The sequence below is a fragment of the Amblyomma maculatum genome, chromosome 2 (genome assembly GCF_055883805.1).
Source record: "Amblyomma maculatum isolate TAMU_Amacu chromosome 2, ASM5588380v1, whole genome shotgun sequence".
Classification (NCBI taxonomy): Eukaryota; Metazoa; Arthropoda; class Arachnida; order Ixodida; family Ixodidae; genus Amblyomma; species Amblyomma maculatum.
In genome coordinates this window covers 12,830,174-12,846,634 of record NC_139345.1, presented here as the reverse complement: position 1 = coordinate 12,846,634, position 16,461 = coordinate 12,830,174, and the positions used below count along the sequence as shown (strand labels likewise).

General features: G+C 46.0%; 1 long non-coding RNA gene across 1 annotated transcript; it reads left to right on the top strand.

Annotated features, from left to right (window-relative positions):
* The first annotated feature begins 3,511 nt into the window (after nt 1–3,511).
* On the top strand, nt 3,512–14,052 carry LOC146197957 (uncharacterized). The gene is made up of 3 exons (XR_014704705.1): nt 3,512–3,592; nt 12,468–12,635; nt 13,744–14,052. It is a non-coding gene; the product is annotated as an uncharacterized LOC146197957 (long non-coding RNA).
* Nucleotides 14,053–16,461: the final 2,409 nt, after the last annotated feature.

Below are 16,461 nucleotides of genomic sequence, written 5' to 3'. Positions count from 1 at the left end.
ATGAAAGCGCCCACATCTCATGTAACAGGGTCAATTCCGGAGACAGCGACGAGTGTTTTATAAATCGCAGTCCTAAGCTTGGCTTCCTTTGCCAGAGGAGGCCGGAGGGGCATAACAGCGCTGAAGACAAGACCACCTGCAACGCCCCAATCCAAGTAAGCCTCTATACGCGCGGTCGGCGTTGTTCGTGACAATGAACTTCCTCGTCGACGACGCTTCGGCTCAACACGCATAAGTGGCTTGCATATATAGCCCCCCCCCCCCCCCCCCTCTTTTTCTAAGAAAAGCCGATCCGAGGTTCAGGTTTCACAAAGGACTCAGAAATGCGTGCGGCTGCGTCGTTTACGTAAACACGCCCAGCACACGTCGTTATACATAACGCGGACGATAAAAGCGGAAGCCCTGTCTGCTCTCTCAATCGCCACCGCTTTCAAAGGCGCCATTTTTCACGGTCCCCATTGATTAATACACACCACGGCTCTGATACACACCACGCCGCAAAGAAAGCCGCAGTGGCACGGTGAGCTCTGCAAGCAGGAGAGCACTGCGTCCTTCCTCAACTGACGCTCCCGAGAGGCGAGAGGGAAGGCGGAGAGGAGTCATTCCTGTTGGGCGACGTTCGCGTCTAATCGCCCGGAGATTACGTGCGGTCGAGTTCGCGCATTCACTCACGCGGAACCCGGCTACGAACGCGTAGTACGCTCATAGTGCGCGACGTACCGGCATGAATAACGAAATAATAAAAAAGGTGGAGGCGAAAATCAGGGGAGGAGGGCCGCGTTGGGGCTCAGCAAACAATTGGCCGCAGACAGAAGAAGTCGGTATATACACACGGCGAAGCTATAGAGCGGCACAATGGAAGCCCGCGAAATGTGTCTTTAAGATCGCGGCGACGCCTCGGGCGAGTGATGCATCGGCCGCTCACTCTATCAACGGGCGTTCTCACAGCGGTGAGTGGCGTCCCGCTGCGGAGTTTCTGTTAACTAAGAAGTGGGGACACCCGGTGCGTGACGCGAACTGGCTGGATGGAGGGTTTGTGCGTGTACGGAGCTCGTCACCGTCGTCATCGCCGCGTTCGGTGCGCGTTCGCATATAGACATGCAGGCGGGCGTATAGAACATCCCGCTTTTCATTCGACTCTCTTTGTTGGCGCCGTTTCGGGAGGACGTAACTCGAAGGAAGGCAGCGAGGGTAAGCGAGGTCACGCTTTTACATGATTTAGTGAGTTAAGCTCACACCACGGGCATATACACTGGTCTTTAGGACAAGCGCTACAAAACTACCTTAAGTACATAGCCTTTAGCATGGAGGCAGTGCAGTTATAAAAATGTTATAAAAAGCTTGCAGTCTTGTTTCTTGCAAGTACGTACGTACGCATTGTTGTTGTCCGACAGGACTTTCTGCCTGGTACCTGATTGCTTACAGCAAGCATGTTTGTGTGATCATTTTTAGGCACTTATGTAGACTTTGCCAAAAGTATAGCCATGCTTCCTGGCATGCTCCTCAGCCGTACAATGGAGCCTTTCCTCAAGAAGCTAAAATGATCTGAACAGATATGGATGATAGATCTCTTTCCCCTACAAGGGATTTTGAACTTGAGTGGGCTAAGAAGTAAGCCGCGCAGCCTCATTGATTTTGACAAAGAACGCGCAGAGTCACGGTGCAATCACCTGAAGAAGGGTATATATACCTAACCACGGAGGGCGATTAAGCTATAAGCTACGTTTGTACTGCGACGCTCTCCCCAACTTTAAGTTATTGAATGTCAATACCAGTAGCTACCTTCCTGACCATGCACCGCATCCTATAAGCGAACATTAATACACAGAAATCGAAGTTCACAAGTTTGCTCGAAAAACTGTGCACAGGTCCGCTCTCAACTGCGCGCTGCAGGCAAGATGTGTTTTGCGATACGCGACCGAGTGCGTGGACTGTTGTTTGCGGTTCAAATCTTGGCTAAGCTTCATCTCAGACATATGCATGCACTTCGGATCAGGAAATAACGAACGTTCCCGGTGAACAACGTGCCTGCAGCTGACACGTAACGTGTGTGTACGTCCCTACGAAGATGATATCTAAAAAAGTAAACATTGGACCTTCTTGCGCCGCTGAGTCCCCGCACAAGAAAGTCGGCATCACAGGTATAGCGATAGATGACCAGTAGTGCGGGCGTGCACAATTGGCTGTTTCTGACGATCGTCATATGAATAAATAAAAAAATATATATCTTTTTTTTTTTTTCTTAAACGCAAATGAAACATGATCATGGGTGCTCAGTTGTAGGAGCATCTTTTTATTGGCGTAGCATTAGAAACCCCCATCGGAGGAAAGCTGCGGCGTCGCGGTCACGTAATTCCCAGGAACGAAACTGACCATCATCAGACCGGAAGTGAAAATGATATATTTTGGTATATCTTTAGTGCTTGTGTATCTTCACCCCTAGTCCCCTTCGGGGAGACGCGTATATAAACACCAGCTAGACGATCCATATTGGTTGGTAGGCAGACGTGAAGGGGTCCAGAACTCGATGCAAGGGCATCAGTTCCTTTTGCTATGGTGCTGACAACGCATGATGCAATTTGGTGCCGCTGTGATTTTTTTTTTTTCGTATTACATAACCGCGCAAGCACAATTTGGTGCCTGGCAACACATTCTTTTCTCGGAAGGGCGCGAAATCCCACATTCCCAGTTGCACACGAGCAAGTGTAATAATACAAACTAGAAGTCGTTTTCGGCAAGGGAAATAAACTCTGGAGTAGCACACCATCTAGAGACTGGTCCGAAATGTAAGGGCTGAAATCTTTTTTCCTGCTGTGCAGACTTTGTTGCACACCACGTTGTGTGTGTGTGCGCAACATGCTCGCTCTTTGCGCACACTACAGCGCACTCAGACGGCGTATATGCAAGCTGAAGGAGTAGCCATGGGCTAAGTTTTTATATACTTCTCTCAAACGAAATCACTCAAAAGCACGCGCCGGAGACCCGTAAAATGAACAGAGGAAACGGTGCCCAAAGCCAGTGACATTGCCACTTTCCGAGGCTGATGGCCATGCGCGATGGATCGGTTCCGCGCCACAGTGGAGGAGGCCTTTACAGAACCGCGGGATGCCAGAGTTGTTCGATACGAGCGAGACGCGCTGAACGGAAAGCTGAACGAGCGTCGGGCGTGAGCTATGCGGTTCTCGGTAGGACGCCTCTGGGAGCTTTTGAAGAAAGTAAGTTTGCGCGGTTTTTAAAGCTGGCTATAACGCGGAGCCGCTTTTTTCAGGTGCTCTTCCCTTTCTATTCCTTCTGCTTCTCCGTTCTCGTGCTGAGAGACGACAGCGGCGGAAGCGCCTTCACGACGGAAGTAGACGACGCCCCGTGGTGAGAGGAAGCGGCGGAAGTTGCGCGGTAACCTTATGGCGCGCCGTTTGTGGAGCGCGCAACAACAGTGCCAGAAGGAAATTGTTTTCGCGAGACGTTACAGTGCGTGTGAAGTGCGGCTTACGTTAGGAAACTCGAGAACCTGCATACAACAAGTACTAAAGATAGCCGACTAGAAGAAAGAAGGCTGGCCGCCCAGCGCCCATAGGCGGGGTGCACCAATGAGGTAAAGAATATATATTGATGGACTTGGCGATGACGAGCGCTGAAGAACTGTTCTCAGCAGTCGCCTCATACATGCACGTGAGCGACACCATTTTAACTGCTTATTATTGGTTATTTCTATCAGTTCTTATCGTTTTTTTTTTTTTCAACCCATAATTATATATAGCAAAGACTGATTTCGAAAACTGTAAAAAAAAACGCACCCAGTTGGACATTGACAGCGAATATAAGCTTAATTTTCAAACTTTTTCGTTCGCTTTCAGAAGCGGTGGCCTTCCGAGGCCACTATCCTCCTTTTGCTCCTTGTGGGGACGCACACTGCGTATATTTCCGCGCAACCTGCGCTTTGTTATCACCCGTCCCAGCGTAACACGGCCACACGCTGGACTGCCTTATGGATAAAACACAGCGCCACCGCTGCGTAACCCGAGGCATGCGTCACCGACAGCGGCTACAAAAACAGGCTGCCAGGCTTTTTCATTCCGCTTCGGAGACGAGTGCGTTGTTATAGTATGCCTGTCCGCTACCACTGTTAATCGAATAAACAGTCGTTACGTTTTTATGTTGCGATTCGTCCTTCATCAGAAACGACATCCCATCCTAATAAGGCGAGGAAAAAAAAAAAAAAAAGAAAAGGCACATGGCTTTCAGTATATTTGCTCTGTTTACGGCGCAAGGGATTTCTCTCAGGCATGATTAGTCACTGAGTTTTGCTGGGTCCCGTACATATGTATGCACGCCTGGCATTTCCGTTCCTTATATGCCCTCCGACTGCCTCAATGCCACTCGCTCCTACTTAACAGCTAGAGGCCGGAAATAGCGTTGGCGTTGGCGCAACTCATGCGGTGCGTGACTCCTGACCGACATACACCCGCGTACACATTTATACAGAGACAGGAGGCAGTACACGTTGCGTTACACTGCATATGTACACGCGGAGGCCTTACAGAAGCTATATGACCCACCACGCACGCGATACACGTATACACTTTTCGCGTCCGGAGCAACAGCCGCAAACACAGGATTAGCGCAGACGCGAACGCTTTGCGCCTCGTGAACAATCGTGGTACAGCCTGTAGATGCGGTGATACAACTGCAGTGTGTCTATAAACGCGTCCATAGCGTTCATGCGGCTGTAATGTATGCGCAGCCCGTCCCGAGAGTCCTTTGAAAAGAGCGCACGGAAGCCGCCGGCGCGCGCGGAGAGGATCTGAGGGACAGCAGCTCTGCAGGGGGACCTCTCGGTTCCCCAGCCGCACTCCCACGCCGAACAATGGCGAGGCCGTCATTCATCCCCCCCCCCCCCCCCCCCCCCACCCCCCTTACGAAAATATAGTGAGTGAGCGTCGTGGGCACTGCGCGATGCCGAGCGGTAAGTTGTTATACACCGGTATATTTAGCCATGCAGCGTCGAAGTTCACGTATGTGTACTCGAAAAGCAGACTGCGGTCGAAAAAAATAAAAATGAAGCAGATGCGGCTGAAGGAAGAAAAATGGGTAGGATCCATACACATTCTCTGTTTTTTTTTTTTTTCTTTCTTACTCCTCTGTGTCGTAGTCTTGCGGGTGACGAATTCTCATCCAAATGACCCAGTGGCATATTTTATTCTGCCTTCCCGTCAGTTCTGTGCTGACTGCCTTCTTCCTTCCATCGCTGCCTCTTTTTCCTGAATGAGATGTGCCCTGCAATCGCCACAAAGGTTTACTTTTTTTTACCTACTTTTTAATACTTTCGGCATTGTGCGCGCTGCCAGATATTTAGCAAAAGGTCGTGTGAGTCCTCCACCTATTATTCGCCCTCTTCTTTTTTCCTTTTTTTTTTTTTTTTTTTGCGGGAATTGATATTCTGGCTTCAGTCAGCATGGCAGCCAAACTAAAATAAGGAGGAGAAAAGAACGCTGGGAGGTACTCAGCGAAGGAAAGGAACCGTTCTCACCAATTAAGTGCGAAAACGCGTTGCCCTTCAGTTTGCTCAAGTGTTTAGGGGAATCCACCAAGCTGGAGTAGATTCGTAATAAGGGAGTAGTTATTCATTGACATCCACCCAATCGCAACCATACGGCTACAAATGAAAGCTATCCATCTTTCTCAGAAACGGCATAGTAAAAGAAAAATTCGTCCTGGTCCTTGTCCTGGTCCTGGTATGGTAAAGAAAAATTTGTTCCCCGGACCAGGACGAGTTTTTCTTTACGAATAAAAAACGAATAGAGTAGGCGGTGAGGCCGGGTTTGAACCCAACATCAGGATGATTTTTTCTTCAAATACGCAGCTTCTCTGACAGCCGTATAGCTTTGTAGCTATATATGACTGTGCTTGTGTGGACAACTAATAATCACTCCCTTATATAACTAAATTATTGAGCCGACACCAGTGGCCCGCTAGCATTAGTTGCTTTGTAAGTAATTATTACAGTAATTATTGTATTAATTATTGTAATTAATTACTGTACATAATTATTGTAAGTTATTATTGCAAGTGATTACTTGGGCATGCTTAGGCTGTCTGTGCACGCTATATTTTTTTGGTATCACCCGCCCTATACATGCAGTAGATTAAAAATAATTTGGCTCGATTTCTTGGGACTCCGAAGTATATCACAGCCGATGACCGGCAGGGGTTGCTTCGCATTAATCAGAACAGCCTCCCCATGTGAGCCTGTGCGCGTTTTTCGAGCAGACGGGTGTGGAGGCCCGTCTGTTTCACCTCGCCAGGTAGTGCGCGTCGTTACCGAACGCTCCGCGCATGCTATCTCGGACGATAACGACCGGACGCCCAACTACGGCCGTCAAGTGCAATGCGCCGTGCGCGCGTTTCACCTCTTCTTAGTGACAGAGACACAGCATGCGTGCGGCTGGCGTGCTTATTTTTATTTATTTACGTAATGCACATTGGTGGAGGCTCGCCCGCAGTGCCGAGTGCTCTAGCGTGCTAAGTCAATCGCGGGCGGACTTCAAACAAACTCATACTTTGTGGAATGTACATTATTGTATTATACTCATTTACCTTTTAACCTACACTGTCCTTTCTCCCTGTCGCTCACCTCTGATTTCTCCTACCTGTTTCCTTGCTATCCCTTTATTTTCGCCGCCCCAGCTCAGGTGCTTCAGCTTATGTCGATAGCAGATACCGGGGCAGCAAGAATGTTTTCCATCCTTTATTATTTTTATTTTATTCTATTATAATAAAGAACCACACTTACTACTACTCCAAGAGCAGGAATGTTGGACTTGCCAAGCTTGCCCTCGCAATGCTTCTCTCGTTCGTATACCAGCAGCGCTGGGCAATCGACGCTCGTGCGATATTGTTAAAAATCACAAAGGCCGTGCGAAATCGTGGTAAGTGAACTCCTGTGACTGTAAACGCCGCTTCCTGGTTCATGCATGCACAACACCGCGGCGCAGGTGCGGCTGAGGATATCGCAAACCCTTCACGTAATGTCTGAGTCGAGCTGCTTTATATTCTTGTTCGGCAGCGCATTTCAACGATAAGCGTCCCGCGAAAGCGGCCAACTGGTTCCCCGCGCTTTAATATCCTCGCTATTCGCAACTTCACAGGTGCGCGGATCGTCATCTGATCGTCCTTATCGAAACATCCAGCCACTATGTGCTGTTTTTCGCGTGCAGCTGGACATAGTCAAGAAGAGACTCGCGTGTCAAGCATATCAAGCTGGCTTTCGTTGTTAACATGCGGGCTCCGGCGTGCCCTGCAACATCTTTGGCAGTCATATGAGGATTGGATTTAGCCGACTGGGACTTAACAAATGGTGTAAACTTACCAGATGTGCGGCAGAACTGGAGCGAGAGGGTGTACAATTACACCACGCAGGATCGAAAGCCGCACGAATAAAAGCGAGCCTTTCTATTTTATGAACCCTGAATATTTGGGTTTGATTTGTAGGGTTTAACGTCCCGAACCGACTCGGGCTATATGAGAGACGCCACAGTAGAGGTCTCCGGAAATTTCGACTACCTGAGGTTCCTTGACGTGCACAGACATCGCACAGCACACGGACGCCACTCCGTTTCGCCTCCATTGAAACGCAGGCGCCGACGGTCGAGTTCGAACCCGGGTATTCCGGCACATTAGCTGGGCATCTTAACCACTGCACCACCGCTGCGGGGTCCGAATATTTCATCCTGAATGCTGTTTCGGTTTATTTTCATTGTTGTAATGAAGGGGGTTAGCAAAGTATAAATTAAGACAGTAGGTGATCTGGACGGCAGTGCGAGCTGCCATCCAGCGTAACTGAATGCTCTTGCCAAGTTAAAGCTCGACTTGGAGTCGCTAATTATTTATAATATTTTCTTCTAGTGTAGGTGGACTTTTGTTCAAAATTTGCATTTTCTTTACTTGCACTGTATTGCGATGAATGGCATCTCTACTGATCTGTATACAAGTACCGCACCATTTTTGCTTCAGCCGATGCCAAGTCCTCATCGGGCACTGTGGGCTATCATTTTTTTTTAGTGGCGCAGCGTACGTGTCTGGAATATCTATTACATCCTTGTTCCATGATGTCATCTTTGCTCTGTCACGCAGTTTCTAACAGGGATACGATATTAGCCACCGACAGGAATATCAAGCTTGCTAAGGTAGTTTACTTTTGCCGGTACAAGCGTTCTCTCTCTCTCTCTCTCTCTCTCTCTCTCTCTCACACACACACACACACACACACACACACACACACTCGAACACACACACACACACACACACACACACACACACACACACACACACACACACACACACACACACACACACACACACACACACACACACACACACACACACACACACACACACACACACACACACACACACACACACACACACACACACACACACACACACACACACACACACACACACACACACACACACACACACACACACACACACACACACACACACACACACACACACACACACACACACACACACACACACACACACACACACACACACACACACACACACACACACACACACACACACACACACACACACACACACACACACACACACACACACACACACACACACACACACACACACACACACACACACACACACACACACACACACACACACACACACACACACACACACACACACACACACACACACACACACACACACACACACACACACACACACACACACACACACACACACACACACACACACACACACACACACACACACACACACACACACACACACACACACACACACACACACACACACACACACACACACACACACACACACACACACACACACACACACACACACACACACACACACACACACACACACACACACACACACACACACACACACACACACACACACACACACACACACACACACACACACACACACACACACACTGATAAAACGCACCTTCATCAAACACGACGCTGCGGCGGGCTCGTCTGCTTATGTAAAGCGGCTTTTCTCATTTGCCTCGCTTTTAGCACGCTCACATCGCGTGGCTGTTTCTGAACTAATAAAAACGTTCAGCAGATTTAGTTTTGTTGTTTTCCTTCTAGCTTTTGAGAATAAAAATCTGTAATTGCACTAAGGACAAAATGGCTGCTCAGTTAACCAAGCGGAAGCAGATTGCAGCTTTTAGCACGGAGAAAATGCAGGAGCCACCGTAAGTAAAGTATGAAATGAAAACCTACAAAAAGAATGTTTCAGATCTATTTCTATGTAGACAATGAAGTGCTCCTAGGTCGGTTCGTATGAAGAACCATTAAAAAAAAAATCGCTAGGCTGCTTGTGAAAGCTATCGCTTCATTGTCCCATTGCTTGAATTGACTGTGAAGATTTACCAAGGCGAGCATGCAGGCAGCGGAGCCTCAATAAATCCGTGCTGCAGGATCTATATAAGCTTTTCCAGAAGAACTGCGCTAAATGTTGCAGAAAGTACGATAAAATTTCGCAGCGTCCCAAATTTCATTATCACCTTATTTATCTGGGATTTCAGTCATGTAAGCTTCGCGAATCATAATACTACTTTCGTTAAATTCGGTAGATCAGTGATGTCTTGAAGTATGGACGATAGATTATCGAGTATTTGTATCGAAAGCCGGTTTAGGTTTAGATTTAGGTTATAATTAGTCTCGGTTAGTATTGTATCGGTATTAGAAATACAAAATTTCAGAGTATCGGGTATTGGAATCGCAGACTTTTTCGAAGTGTCTGCCCAGTCATGAATTGGTATACAATTCTCGCCCGCTTTATGTGATATCGGCTGATGAACATTCAAGGAACTTTAGCTACCATGCATGATTTATTACAAAACTAGAGGCACCCGCATTCCTAGGCTATATTCTATTCATTGTCAACATGTGTGCTTTATTTTCTAGATACGCCCCGAACGTTACCATTATATCTATGTGAGTATGCACGCAAGGCAGAGAAAGTTTATGAAAAATATACTTGAGGCGGCTGTAGCTTTCGCGCTGGACGTTTCTTGCACTTCGATATCCAAAAGCGAAATATTTTTTTTTATATCGCTGGCACATGAATTGTCGTGAAACACAGCGTAAAAGTGGAAGCCGACCAAAGCTGAATATTTAGAACTGCAGATATCTGGCGATACACGCGCTCTAGAACAGGTATACAAACTGGAGTAGTCTAGAATTGGGCTAGTATAGGTTCAGTGCAGATAAAAGGTAAACTGCGCGAATGGAACGCCCGTGTTTTCGTTTTTGTTCCTTCCTCTCATGTTCCGTTTCATTCGCGCAGTTTACCTTTTATTCCTAAAATCTGCAAAATATAGTTATGAGCGACACCAAACCATTCTACTGACTGAGTTGTCTATTTTGACATGCCGACAACCATCACGGCAGCCTACATTTGACGACGCACTTTACATGAATGGTGATGGACTACCTACACAAAGGAAGTTAAACAACACAATGGGCATAGTCTGCAACACAAGGAAAGATGGCAATGGGAAAGTGGCACTAATAAAGGCAACTGCCTCAAGTCACGTGCCATAGATTAAGACAAGCATCATTACACGCAAGAAAAAATTAGTAACGACAAGTCAGGTAACACTATCAATATCTACGTACTTCTATTTGTATCGAAAGAGAAGTGCGTTGACGTGATTTAGCGGGGCCAGTGCTCACAAGTGAAGTAACTCTGATGAAAACTACGTCAGCTACGCCTCATAAAAGGAAGCGATGTCCTGGCTTCCTCTGGGCACATTTAGCTGTGCGTAGTCGAGCGCTTTTCTTTTTTACTTTATCTTATAAGAAATAGAGATTGTAAATATTGCTTGCTATATCCATAACTTGAACCGGACACCTTATCAAAAATATAAAATAGCGTTTGTATTCATAGGCACCTATTCTTTGTTTTATTGCTCACTGCTTCAGTCAAGTGTGCGAATAACGACTTGCCCATTGAAGAGAAATATTTAAGTGAATTTTATTGGAAATATTAGATAGGTGTATGTATAGAATGAAGAGAAAAAGTACAATAAACCGTGTTTATTGTACATTATTTTATGTTAATGCCACTCAAATTGCGGGAACTTATAACTGAGCGAGAATTTTTCTAAGTTCCAGCAATGACACAATAATGTATACAACCACCAATGCTAACTGATTGCACTCTGCGGTAATAACAACACAACTTCGCAAGGTCTCCAATCATTTTCTTAAATGTATTTTCTTATTCGCAAGCTCAGCGTCCCTCTATGACCCGCGCCAACACTTGTACACACCGCGGCCACTGAACAAATGGATGGCGAAACAGAGATGTGCCTTTTCGACCCAAGCCTTTCCGCTTTGAACCTAACCAAATTTCAACATTCTGTAAATGCGCTTATCAGCACTATAGGCGCCAAATGAGTGAGTTTGTTACTTGCTTCTAATTTAAAGGTGACTGCTTGTATGCACATTTATACTCAAAAGTTTTGAAGGCTGCGGATTGCAAAAAATAATTTATCCCTGGGTATTCTCCAACTAATGTTAGCTTTCCTTCCCCCCCCCCCCCCCCCATCAGATAAAATTCTCATTTATATTTATGCACTCCTGCATGCTTTTCATCTAACTCCTTGCCTGATCCGCCAGGACCAAGTTCTTTTGAAGATCCCGTGCATATCCCAACTATTTTGCATGTATGCATACATCCTCCTATGGCCTAAGCTGAAATCGCCGAAATTTTACCCAGGAAGAGCCACTTGTATATATTTGATGCTCTGAATTTTCGTGCTCCACGCTGCATATAAAAGCTGGCGATCATAAGTTAACATGCTGTAGTTAGTACATATTTTCTTTTTTATTTTACCACATTATCGATAAGGTCATCGCTAATGATGGGCGACCAGGATTTTTTTTTTTTTTTTTTTTTCACTCAGCCTCAGCTAGCTGCCTTTTTTGGTCAGGAGTATTTTACCAAAATTGGGGCTCCATATGCTGCACAGAGTGTTATTGTTACTTGTTATATAAATTTGCTTTCTTGTGATATGCAGTTAGCTCCAAAAAATCAACAGATATTACAGAGTGAACACTATTATTTTCTGGAATAACCTTTAGTGTGGCAACAATTTTCCAGCTCCAGGGCTGTTCTGTGTGACTTTGTTTTCAGGCTGCTATACTTAGCAAAAAAAAAAAAATAATAATGCTTTTGCTATTCTTGTCAGACTCGGAACGTACACATACGCGATAATGTGTTACTCATTCACACTCTAGACAAATAAACGTTTGATATGCATATCAAACTGTGTTAGCCATAACTTCATTTTTTATGACCGGAAATATTATTTACAATGATGTGTTTCTGCATAAAAATTTCCATTTATTTTTGCTAGCAATACCCATTCATACTTCGATCTTAAATTCTGTTTTCAGAGTCGGCACCTTTCACAATTGCGTCGCCATCCCTGCGGCGAGTGCAGCGCAATATCTTGACGACCATCATCAACAAAGCTGTCGTGATGAAGGAGAGCCAGCATTGAAAGAAAGGGGAACGAGCCTTTTCAAACACTTGGAAGCTGCGCACATGTGGAGCGGTAGCAGGTGATGCTTTATATAAACCACTGTTGTGTGTATCTGGTTGGTTGGTACGTGGTGTTTAACGTCCCAAAGCGACTCAGGCTATGAGAGACGCCGTAGTGGAGCGTCTCTCGACAGCACACGGGCGCCTTGCTTTTCGCCTCCATCGAAAAGCGGCCGCCGAGGCCGGGATTCGATCCCGCATCCTTGGGAACAGTAGTCGAACGCCGTAACCACTGCGCCACCCCGGCGGGGTGTTTTTTGTTTGTGTGTGTGTATGTGTATCTGTGTACCGCTATACTCCAGTTCTGTTTGTTTATTTAGCCAGCGCTTACTACACTTTTCATTATCGCCTTTCCTCTTCTTTAAACCGTAATAGTCGTACAATGTCTTTTAGCAGCCAAGCTATCTCAGTGTACAGCTTTTTCATGAAACTACGCAATAATTATTCATCCTAGGACCTGTTTACATGTTTAATTATCGTAAACCACGATGTCTGCTTTTCTACCCACTAGACATTATGTGCAGACTGATGGGCTACATGTAGCAGTGCAAATGTGCATGTTTATTCGTTTAGGCAGTAATACACTTTTAAGGGCGGTATACGCTGCTGTCGGAAGGACGTGCGTCGCTGGAACGTGAACGTTGCCGTGCGCATGGAACAAATTACGTCAACGCGTGTTGCATTTTCTTCCCAACAATTGTTGTTGTTGCCAGAGGTTCGACATGGCTTTCCGCCGAGTCGTTTTGCATTAACGGAAATAAAGCAGGAATCAAAGTGCTACATGTTGACTCAGGTTGTCGCACGCGCACGATTTTCGTGCGTGGCGCCAGTAATTTTTGCATGAAAAGAGCTTTCCTTTGATAGCGAACTATATACAAGCTTCCCATATCTCGATCATCGTTCTCATGCAGTGATGGCTTATAGCGCAGAAACGAAGATAACAGCACACTCTATGTTTAAAAGCTTCGCTGCGAAATAAAACGTATAAGCAATTCCCCGTCCTGCATGATTGCATTAGGTATACTGATATACTGAGGTCTCTTTGATGGAGTCTGACGCTGAATAACTATACGCGTCTAGAGCTTCGTAAAAACTATACCTGTTTTGATTTTCTCTTCGTTTGTGCAGATGCCATATCTATAACAAGGAAGCCATTGATTTCGCTGAAATACACGGGTTCATCATGAGAGGGCTGCCTGGAGCTATTTACCGCGGGAGAGGCGGAAATCGGAATCTGGACCTTTCTACCTTTTGACCCTTTGCGCTGCTCTGCAACAATACCGGCGCCGCCTTTTGGAAACCTCACACTCACCATGCTGCTTCCCCTATATTGCCACCGCGTGCATTCCAGTGAGCCTGACACCGGTTATAACTTTCGCACCGGATCTCGCTGAAACCTCAGGGGCCATACGCACTCTCATTTATTGTTTAATAAATATATGTCATTCAAAATATCTATTTCTGGTTTAACTTGTCTTCATGGCGTTTTTCTAAAGGGTTCTACAAACAGTTCTCAACAAGAATAAATACCTCCAAGGAACGGACTGGCAAGCGTGGAACCAATATAAAATTTCAATACTAATATATTATATGCATGCCAGTATAGGCAGGCTCAGCTTACAAATAATGCTGTGACAATGGATTTGGGTGCATGGCAATACCTACAAGCATGTTGAACAGAATCTGATGGCAAATATTACGATAGTCGGTGGATACGATTGGGTTGCCAATATAGAAGAGCCAGTCAATAGGAATATATACAATTATCGGTTTGAGACTAGCAAAACACCATCGCAGGTATACCGGCTTTTGAAATGACTAAATATAAGTCCTATGTAAGTTCTTAGTGTGGCTAAATATTGGCTCGGGTAGCGCTTGGGTCGAATCCAATAAAGGTACGACGTTTGTGCCATTTTTTCCCCGATACTGAGCCGGTGTTGCTCGCAGTGCTGTTGCGCTGCTTGCGTGGATCATAGCCTGAATAGCTTTGGGACATTAAACCCCATAAAATTAAAAACAAAAACAACAACAAAAAAACTGATCAGTTCGAGATGGCACAAAAGAAGCGATTGAGCTTGTTAACAACAAATGTAGGAGATTAGATTAGATTAGGAGGGCGTGAGAATGTAAAGCAACTACAAACTCAACTATAACAGTCGCCACGTGGATGCATGAGAACTGAGCAAAGACGTAATTGTTTGTGTCTTCTTTGCGTAGTTTTCATGTAATTCATGTGGTAACTGACATCGTTACGTTTGAAGCTATATTTTCTTGTTTCCATCTACTTTAGAAATAGTTTGCATATTACGCGCGTCTGATTGATATAGGGCAAGTACGTTTCAATAAATATTAGTTGCCTGCACCCCCCCCCCCCCCCCCCCACCCCCCGTGCTGCCGCCTTCACTCTCTCCTTTTGTTTCTGGGGCTTTGTTCCTTGCGATGTATATGTTTAGTGGCAAGGACTTGGCGACAAGCGTTAGTGAACGCTGAAATAGATATATATTTTGTTACAAAGCACAAGGTGAACACCACCGCAGTATAACAATGATCGAGCTACAGTATAGTGACGCATATCAACGTTAACGCTGGGCAAATTATAAAAGAATATTCGCTGAATATAAGCGTTAACATTGCTCTGTCTGTCAATGTGCGCTTTATCATGAATAAATTATTTTGATTACAGATTTCAGCCACTTTAACGGAGCTTTTTAACAATATAGACGAGTGAATTAGATGCCTTTGTATTAAAGTTGCATTGTCATTTGGCGAAGAAATCGCAGCCTCTTAACACCATTTTGCTTTAATTTCCATATTTTTGCCCATACAATTTTTATGTTGCATCTGTACTTGCTGAAAAACGTTTGGCTGAGCCATTCACTTTCTCTTCAATTCTTCTGGATGCACTAATACACATGTACACCCCTTGATGACCGATCTGGTGCCTACTTTTTTGCGTTTTAACCTCGGCCTACGATAAAGGAAGTTGCACTAAAAACCTCTCGTTGCACAAAAAAAAACACCAAGTGGCAGTTTTACAGATGTGTCGCGGGGACATTCCAGCTTGCGACCACTGACTCACAAGCGTTAGCATGCATTTGTACCGCTCCATAGCTCAAGAAATGTAATGGAGAAAATATTTCCCCGACGATCGCTTTCTCCATGCAGCGCCACGCGTGCCCGCAATTTGTGCACTCACGACTTCGAAATCGAGCTTCCAGTTGACTCCGGCGCCGTATGCCGCGCACGAGCTCAGAGGGCATTTTAATTAATCACAACAATCTGTAGACTGCATCACACGTGAACGGTATACGCGCACACGCAGACCAACGATATCGCTCCGTCTTGGAGCCTGCAGGAGCCACTCGATCCTCGCGTATCGCACCGCCAGCAGTGTTTTGGAGCATGTTTAACAGATATCGACTGCACCCAAAGATCTCTATCTTGCGGCTGCAGTGGAAAAGAGAGGCAGCGCAGGTAATCGGGGTTCCACAAGCATGTAGTAAACGACATCGCGTTCATGCGACTATTCCTCGACCGCTATCTCTCTTCGCCACCCGTAGCTATGTAAAAAAATGAGCGCACATTTAGCACGCACGCATGGGTTTGCAGGTTTTGCCTGAAGCTCACAGCTGACAGAGGACAAGCTTGAAAAGAACTTCCAGACTATATATATACACGCGGGCGTGCGACGTCGTGTTTGGGACACGACGCACGTGAGTAGACAAAGTCGTTCTGCTCCCGAAGCTCTTTCATGGGAGGAAAAACGGACGCCCGAGACCGATTGACAGCTACCGCATCCCCCCTCCCGCCTTCGGACCCCACCTCTCGTACCTCCCCTCTCGTTTC